Here is a 7,500-nt window from a genome sequence, read left to right as displayed (position 1 = left end):
AAATCCCGTTTTACCAGCCAGTGTACTGCCGCGTTTTGCCGTATTATCAGATCCAGTGGGCATAGGCCCATAATAATACTGAGAGCATCTGTTGGTGTGGTGCCGAAGGCACCTATGCATCTAAGAATAACATTGCGTTGAATTCGCCTGACCATAAGCGCAGGCCTCACCTGAGTGAGTTTGTGGGCCCAGGCACTGGAGCCGTATCCTACTATTGGTGCTAAAATGCAGTTATGATACATTTTTGTTGCCAACGGAGGTAGATGAAAACGCCGTTGGGCTATACTAATCAGTTTATTTAAGACTGCTAATGCTTTTGAAGCAACATGATTAATATGTGGCACGTAACTCCATGCCTCATCTATGAGGACGCCCAAATATTTCGCAACTCGTGTACGCGCCACTACTTTATTGTCTAATCTTATGATGGGGTCACGGGCCAATTTGCCCTTAAGGAGAATGTATTGAGATTTGTGAGGTGCAATTTCTAACTTAGAAGATTTACACCATTGTGTTAAGATCTCGAAAACATGGCCTGCATTTGTCTCTATTTCGGTACGACTGTCGCCCTCGATAAGGACGAGGAGATCATCTGCATATGCCACGACTCCTAGTGCTACACTGTTCTCCTCAAGAGTTCTCAGCAGAGGATCCATGTTTATATCCCAGAATAAAGGGCCGCACACAGAACCCTGTGGACAGCCCTTTGATATGTTCTTAAACACCACAGCACCAGGAGCCGTGATTTTAGCAACCCTATTCCGGCAGTAGTCCCTCAAACAACCGTATAGCATTACCGGACACTCAATCTCCCGAAGACGAGAGAAAAGCGCCGGCCACCACAGGTTGTCGAAGGCGCCGGAGATATCCACCATGACTCCAAGAACATATTTCCTTGTAGATGAGTGTACAATACTTGCGACCTTATTTACGGCATCAGATGTTGATTTGCCTTTACGGAAACCGTATTGCATGTCACTCATTCCACGAAGGATTCTGTGACTTGACAGCCTTGAGACCAGCAGCTTCTCAAGCGTCTTTCCCAGGACATCCAAGAGGCATATAGGCCTATAGGACTTTGGTATTGTTGGATCTTTTTCTGGTGACTTCTTAATTATTATCACTTCCGCAGTCTTCCAGCGAGTTGGGAAGGACTGTGTTTCCAGACACCTGTTGTATATCTTTGCAAGGCCTGGGGCTATCTTGTGCACAATATTCTGCAGAACTTCCGCAGGTATTGCGTCTGGCCCTGGGGCCTTGCGTCTGGCAAAAGAGAGTATAGCTGTTTGTACCTCCTCAACCGAGAAGGGGTATACTTGTAGTTCATTATTGTACTCCGTCTGATCCTGGATCCTAATCTCCTGTTGCATCTCGTTGTCTGTTTCCGGTCGGTCGTCGGGGAGGAGCACATTAAGTAACTCCTCAGCCGTCTCCACCCAGTCTTTCGTCATACTGTCATTGTCTCCAAGTCTTACTGTCGAGAGATGCATTGGAGAATGTATCTTCTCTCTCACCATTTTATATGGGATACCCCATGGGTCTAGGGTAAGATGAGACTTTACAAAGTCCTCCCAACTTCGCTGGCGATGTTGCCTTAGGGTTTCTTTGAAAATCCATTTTCGTCTCCTGTACATGGCAAGATGGTATTGCCTTTCGTCTCGGGTGAAAGACGCCTGATAGCTGCGTCGTGCCCTTCTCATAGACTGCCTGAGCCGAGTGAGCTCCGGAGTCCATGGAGAGGTCGTTTCGCGTATGAGACGTCTTCGCGTCGGTATCGCTGCGGCCACTGCCGCCTTTATAGAGACAATCAAGGCCTCAACAGCCTCTTCCACGTTAAACGGGCCATCTTCCAACTCTGGAGGATTGAACTCTGCCTCCAGCAGGCCCCAATCGGCTCTCCCATAATCATATTGCGTTGTCCACCCCTCTGGCACGTGTTCCGCAAGTAGTGCGACTGAAAATTCAATTATGTTATGGTCACTTGTTGTGAGATTTTCTAGAACTTTCCAACTCTGAATATTATTTGCTACGTTAACTGAACTCAACGTCACATCTATGTGAGACGCTGCCCCGGCTCGACTCCTGTAGGTAGGAGGGTTGCCAGGGAGGTTTATTACATGTAATTGATGTTCCATTATGAAATCCTCGAGCGCAATTCCTCTTTGGTCCTGGGCTCCACTGTGCCAGAGAGGGGATTTTGCATTGCTGTCCATTGTAATAATAAGTGGTCTGCCAGCCAGGGCACGCAAAACAGTTGTCAATTGCCTCAGGTATATTTGTATTTCATCTCTGTATTGGCAGTAAACATTTATGAAGAACCAGTGTGTATTACAATAATTTATCTCGATTACAGTCACATGTGTATTACAAAACTGTGTTAGAACAGTAGTTTTGATTAACTTGTTTATTATAACAATGACTGACATTGGATTTTGACCGATCGAGATCACCTGAGCTGTTCCAGGGAGGCCCGGGACCCTGCCTGAGGCAGAGTACGGCTCTTGTATTAATAAGATGTCAGTATACCTTTCTTCAGCCAATTTGCAGAGCTCCTGAGTAACCAATGAGCTCCGCATTGTATTTAACTGCAAACAATTTATTCTAGTCATGGGAATCTGGTGTAAAAGTGGCTTGCAGGCCAAGCCTGGGCCGGATCAAAAGCAATTCTGCCGTGCATTCTAACCATATCTTCGTAAACTTTATTTAGATCAAATTTCCTACCCCTCCGGATGTAAACTTTCGAAACCAGATCAGATAGTTTATCGTATTCTGTGGGAATGTTTAAAGCAACAAGTTCTATACAGTCTGCATCCTCCAGAGTTGGAAATGTAATTTTATTTCCACGGGGATGCCCAGCTCGGACCAGCTGCCTCAATGCGGCGTTAAGAATCTGTGAGTTTTCCAACCTAGACAACCGCAGAGTCTCCTCACATATTAGGTAAGTATTTCCAGGCGGACAATTGTTAAAAGATCGTTTCTGTTCTTGAGTGTCTACCTCTACATCATCTACATTTACACTATCATCCAGAGTTATTTTATTTACAGATGTAACTACTTTGATCAAGTCTACAGTCTCATCTACCTCATCCATTTTTACACCATCACCAAAGGTTAATTTATTCACAGACGTGGCTACTTTAATCAAGTCTGCAGTCTCTTTATCTGTTCCCTTTGCAGGACCATCAGACGCGGACGCCGACGGCTCCGCCCCATCTCGACGAGAAGCGGAGCCCACCGCCATGGCCGCCGACGGTCCAAGTGACTCCGGAAGGCCGCCCCTGGAGGCCAGGAAGGACCCGACCTGACAGGAGAAGTCCTCCGTCTCGGGCTGCACTTCAGGCACCGGCACAGCATAGATCTCTCCCTCCCTCCGCGAGGAACTGTCCCCACCTGGGGAGGGGAGACCCGCCAGCCCAGCCGCCTCCACCACCATCGAACCTGGAAGACTCCCCCGGCAGGCCGGAGAACCTCCGACCTGGCACGAGAAGTCCACTGTCTCCGGTTGTACAGTTGGCACTGGAACAGAGTAAACATTAGCTATTTCCTCCTCTTGCTCACCATCCAAAGAGGACAGTGACTCTTGTAATTTTCTCCACCTTCCCGCATCTCTCAATGTTTTACTTGGCGACTTTCTACGAGTGACCTTATAGCGTGTCGCCATAGTCGGTCCTCTGGATTAGTCGCTGAAGAAGTATCTTGTAAGTCAAACACTCCTTACCAGGAGTGTTACATGTTCGCTTTCGATATCTGCATGGGATACACAGTGGAGTATCTTTTGTGCAATTCTTTTTGTCATGGGTGTCACACCCGCAGTTTCCACACACGGGCTTCAAAAAGTTACAATATTTAGCGACATGGCCGTAGTCTTGGCACTTAGAGCACTTTGCTAAGGCCGTATAATCTTTCACTGAGATTGCATTATAGCCAATATATAGCCTATTTGTCACTATTATCTGCTTTCTCAGTGCAGGTGCAACCTCAATTGCGTAGTGTACCGTATTCCGGTCACGAGGACCTGCTTTAAATCGTATTTTTAACTGCTCGTTAAACTCCTCGCGAGTCATTTTTTCCTCAAAATTCTGTGCGTATAGACAATCCGTTACATCGTCCTGAGACATGTACGACGGTACGTCGTACATCATCATTAGGGGGCGACGTTTGCGTGGTTTCTCACATATAAATGAGTCTTTTAGCTTCTGGTTGTTAATTATTTTGTCGCTATCCTCAGTTGAGGCCACTTCTACGATTAGTACATTTTTTGTTGTTCTTATATTGTTAATTTTAATCTTGTCTACACGCGGGTTTATGCTCTGTTCAAATTTTTCTTTGGCCTTTTTAACATCCTCACCCTTTTTTGGTTTTATGAACAAAGTTGGGACTGATTTTTCTACGTTTTGTTTTATAGTCTCCTGGACTGTTCTTTTAATTGCCGGTGCTGCCGCTAACGCAGCTGCATAAGTCTTTTGTGGTCTCTGTTGCTCTTTTCGCAGGCGTTCATTTTCCGCCTTTACCTCTGCGTACTGACCCTCTAGTTTGGCATGAGCCAGGGCCCAGTTCGCAATGTCTTCTTTAATCACCCTGATTTGATCAGCAGTGATCTTTCCATGCTTAACGCTTCGGTCAAGCAACCTTAAAAAGCGTGCATGTCTTTCCATCACAGTCTGTTCTGCATTCAAATCGATAGGAGCTTCCAGCTCCGAAAGCGCCGTTTCACCCTCTGTTTGCTCAGCCATGATTAGAGAGTGAAAAAGGAAAATGGGGCCCGTCTGTTTCCCCCGACCGGCACCTCTGGCATGGGGGGGGCTATTGTGCAGCTCGCTCACCAGTCCCGCCCCTTGACCAAGAGCATTTTGAGCTGCTGGGTTTAGCAAGCCGTTTCCAGCTCACTAGTCCCCTTCCACGACCGCATCACTGAGGATTTCACCCGTCCCTCCCCGGCAAATGCCCACCGCATTCCGGAGAGGCGGATTCACCCCTCGGCCTTCGCCCCCTACTAGGCCGAGTTTCCACCTTACGGCCAGGGACCCAGTCCTACCCAGGTGCTGGGTCGGTCTCCCAGACGTTCGGGGGTCTGGCCCCATCTAACCTAGCCAGGGACATGTCACCACGCCCTGGCTTGGCGGAACATGTCCGGGACTTCCCGTTCACGGCGATGAGCCTTTGCCGGCTCAGGCCGTGATCCCTCCCCAGCAAATGCGGCCGTGGGAAGACAGGGCACTGGTGTTGTTGTGCCCTGTACAGGGACAGGTGTTGTGTCCCTTCAGACGCAGCTTCCCCTGCGCCACGCACCCTTTGCTTTCGCTTTGGGTTGGGGGACATTTAACGTCGTCCAGGACGTGAGGAACTGCAGCAGCCAGACCGCAGGGTTCCGGGATCGTCGTGAGACTTACCCTCATACCCTCGCCCAGCTACCGCGCTCAACTCAGGAGAGACCGGTGTCGTGTCTCTCGTAACGCAGCTCCCCCTGCGCCATGCACCCTTTGCTTTCGCTTGGGTTGGGGGCATTTAACGTCCTGCCAGGACGGGAGTTTTACGTCCTACCTTGACACACGACAACCCACACCTATCGACGCAGCCCGGAAGGTGTTAAAGGAGTCAGTCCGGGTCTTATCCGTGGAGTTTTACATCAACGAGACGGTGCGGCACTCAAACCCGAGTTACGTTCCCCGGAGGGTCTCCACACGTACTGGGGGATCATGACCGACCATGTCTCACCCACCGCTTTTGTTAATTCACGGTGGGCCAGTGCGGACCAGTGTGGGTTGCACCCAGTTAAGGGCTAGCCTTTTTAACGTCATGCATGGACGGCCCTTCCCGTGTTAGCTTCGCCCCATCTTGTGGGGGTACTGAGCGCCAGGGCCACGTCAAGGCCACGGGATAGGACATTACGGTCCCCGCCCCACTCAGGTTCCTCTGAGCCCTGCTGAAGGCAAAATTTCAGGGAATCAGAGGGTCTCCTGGCGGTTTTAACCCAGTTATCGGGAGGCAACACACCTCCCCCGGGTGGCGCCACGCAGACCGCTTTCCCGGCGAGTAGATAGGGACAGCGGGAATCTCGTTAATCCATTCATGCGCGTCACTAATTAGATGACGAGGCATTTGGCTACCTTAAGAGAGTCATAGCTACTCCCGCCGTTTACCCGCGCTTGCTTGAATTTCTTCACGTTGACATTCAGAGCACTGGGCAGAAATCACATTGCGTCAACACCCGCTAGGGCCATCGCAATGCTTTGTTTTAATTAGACAGTCGGATTCCCCCAGTCCGTGCCAGTTCTGAGTTGATCGTTGAATGGCGGCCGAAGAGAATCCGCGCACCCGCGCGCCCCCGGAGGAGCACGCTAAGGCGGACGCGGCCTCGCAGCAAGGAAGATCCGTGGGAGGCCAAGGCACGGGACCGAGCTCGGATCCTGCACGCAGGTTGAAGCACCGGGGCGCGAACGCCGCGCAGGCGCGCGCATCCTGCACCGCCGGCCAGCACGAGGCCAACCAACGGCGAGAGCAGACCACGCCCGCGCTAAACGCCCGCACTTACCGGCACCCCTACGGCACTCACCTCGCCCAGGCCCGGCACGTTAGCGCTGACCCACTTCCCGACCAAGCCCGACACGCCCCGATCCTCAGAGCCAATCCTTATCCCGAAGTTACGGATCCAATTTGCCGACTTCCCTTACCTACATTATTCTATCGACTAGAGGCTCTTCACCTTGGAGACCTGCTGCGGATATGGGTACGAACCGGCGCGACACCTCCACGTGGCCCTCTCCCGGATTTTCAAGGTCCGAGGGGAAGATCGGGACACCGCCGCAACTGCGGTGCTCTTCGCGTTCCAAACCCTATCTCCCTGCTAGAGGATTCCAGGGAACTCGAACGCTCATGCAGAAAAGAAAACTCTTCCCCGATCTCCCGACGGCGTCTCCGGGTCCTTTTGGGTTACCCCGACGAGCATCTCTAAAAGAGGGGCCCGACTTGTATCGGTTCCGCTGCCGGGTTCCGGAATAGGAACCGGATTCCCTTTCGCCCAACGGGGGCCAGCACAAAGTGCATCATGCTATGACGGCCCCCATCAACATCGGATTTCTCCTAGGGCTTAGGATCGACTGACTCGTGTGCAACGGCTGTTCACACGAAACCCTTCTCCGCGTCAGCCCTCCAGGGCCTCGCTGGAGTATTTGCTACTACCACCAAGATCTGCACCGACGGCGGCTCCAGGCAGGCTCACGCCCAGACCCTTCTGCGCCCACCGCCGCGACCCTCCTACTCGTCAGGGCTTCGCGGCCGGCCGCAAGGACCGGCCATGACTGCCAGACTGACGGCCGAGTATAGGCACGACGCTTCAGCGCCATCCATTTTCAGGGCTAGTTGCTTCGGCAGGTGAGTTGTTACACACTCCTTAGCGGATTCCGACTTCCATGGCCACCGTCCTGCTGTCTTAAGCAACCAACGCCTTTCATGGTTTCCCATGAGCGTCGATTCGGGCGCCTTAACTCGGCGTTTGGTTCA

The 7,500-nt window shown here is 51.4% G+C and overlaps 1 pseudogene; it reads right to left on the bottom strand.

Annotated features, from left to right (window-relative positions):
• Positions 1-6,011: 6,011 nt before the first annotated feature.
• Positions 6,012-7,500, bottom strand: part of LOC124567859 — a 2,980-nt pseudogene continuing 1,491 nt past the window's right edge.

Source organism: Schistocerca americana, unplaced genomic scaffold, assembly GCF_021461395.2.
Source record: "Schistocerca americana isolate TAMUIC-IGC-003095 unplaced genomic scaffold, iqSchAmer2.1 HiC_scaffold_141, whole genome shotgun sequence".
NCBI lineage: Eukaryota > Metazoa > Arthropoda > Insecta > Orthoptera > Acrididae > Schistocerca > Schistocerca americana.
The sequence above is the reverse complement of the archived record's forward strand: the minus strand, read 5'-3'. Positions and strand labels throughout refer to the sequence as shown.